Source organism: Cydia amplana, chromosome Z, assembly GCF_948474715.1.
Source record: "Cydia amplana chromosome Z, ilCydAmpl1.1, whole genome shotgun sequence".
Classification (NCBI taxonomy): Eukaryota; Metazoa; Arthropoda; class Insecta; order Lepidoptera; family Tortricidae; genus Cydia; species Cydia amplana.
Genome location: NC_086096.1, coordinates 36,750,767 through 36,752,735, shown reverse-complemented (window position 1 = coordinate 36,752,735; position 1,969 = coordinate 36,750,767).

Here is a 1,969-nt window from a genome sequence, read left to right as displayed (position 1 = left end):
TTTGATGGTTATAATTGACTAAAGAAGACAGTTAAAATTCAGTCAATAAAATATCGACAATATTATCGACAAGTCCCTCGCACTTCTACGTTTACTTAGAACTGACATCATCTCGTTCACGGACAGGGTTGTCTGTGTTTGTTCTTGTATTTGTGTGAATATAGTTTATGCTAGTGTTTGATAATTTTGTCGTGTGCGTGTGTAGCGACGCATGCAAAAAATGCATTAGTGTTTACATTATTTGTGTGCGTTCCTCGCCCCCCGCGCCGAAAACGGCAGAATTTTTCACATAGAAATTAGTGCGTGTCACCACTCCATATTGGATTATTACTCCGAGACCTAAATGGAATATGCATAATAACGACTTTCAAAGAGGAGGTCAAAGTCAGTTCGTCGTCGGTTCTTTGTTGGGATATGGGGAATTCGATTTATTAATACAGACATTCAGCGTTATTATCAAGTTAAATAATAATAATTCACTTGTCACAGTGCAGCCATACCTAACCCGTCTACCTCCACCCTGCACTAGCGCCATGTTTTTCATTGTTGTTGCTCATTCTATTTTTTTTTATAATTTTACATTTTTGATAATTGAACGTGATAAGTAACGTGAAAAAAAAAACACTTAATCATGTGTACTAGACTCTTGTTTTCCAATAAACCCAATTTTGACTTTTATAGAGCCGTCGGTATTACAAGATGGTATAAAAATCACGTTAAGATATTATATTTTTAGGTAGATATATTTTTCTTCCTTACACATACATAATGATATGTATTACTAAATGTAATTAAAAATTAAATCTACAATCATTTAACCGAATGAAAACGTATTATCTTCGAAATTACATTTTACGCTATATGGAAAAAATCTTTGTCAATGTATCTTTGGGCCACACTGTATGTACGGTACAGTGGTACGTACGTATCACTACCCAATCGATTTTTCAGAGAAAAATCATTTGGCGACGGGTCGACTATTTTGTCAAAAGTAACAGAATATTTGGCAAGATCCCAATTTCACGCAATTTGTCCACATTTCTCGAAACATATTCGACCAGTTGGACGATTTATCTTTTTTTTTTCATTTTCCTCGCATTCACAGCGCCTGTCAACATGTATGTCTAAGCATGTATCACTCTTTAAAAAAACTTTAGTCGTGTCATTGTAATTTTAACTCTATGATCTTCAGCGTAAGGTTCACAGTAAGTTCTTCATTTATACGTTCGATTCTTAAACTTTGCAATACAATTTCGAATGCCATCTTGAGGTAACACAAAAATAATACAATTAACTTACCTTAAACCTTATTATTGATAATTTAAAGGTCAAAATAGCTTGACTTTTGAATGGTACCTATTAAGAAAAAAAGGTGCGGGTGTTATTTCTTAGACAGAATTATGTTTACAATGGAAATTGGAGCATTTATATGGCACGTGGCGCAGCTGCAATTTTTTTATCGTAAATTTAAAAAAAAATGGTATAAAAAAATTACCTAACGGTTTGCATTGCTCAAGACGACACGTAATACGGATGGCAAAAAATACTTTGTCTGGATTAATGCTAGTGAATGTACCACTTTGTTTGTACCGCCCTAACGTTAGTGGTATTATTTATTATTTTAGACAGTCTGATAGAAAATTGCAGATATTTAATATTTAACTTGGGCGAAGTTGGGCACCAACGGCGAAGTTATGATTCCTTTCGGTACGATACTTTTGCCAATTCTGATTTTCACTAAACCTGATCCTAGTATAGGCATTTAGGGCAACACGCATGTGTCCCACACAGATGGGGCGTACGCTTGTTTACCTCTAATGATGTGTTATAAAACATCCTTATTCCACACTATCGTTATTTCAAAGAAACAAGGATAAGCGTATCCCATTAAATTATAAAGACATGTGGAACGTAAAAAACATCGAAACCCATACAAATTGCTGAATTAAACAAAAATGCCGACCGTTTA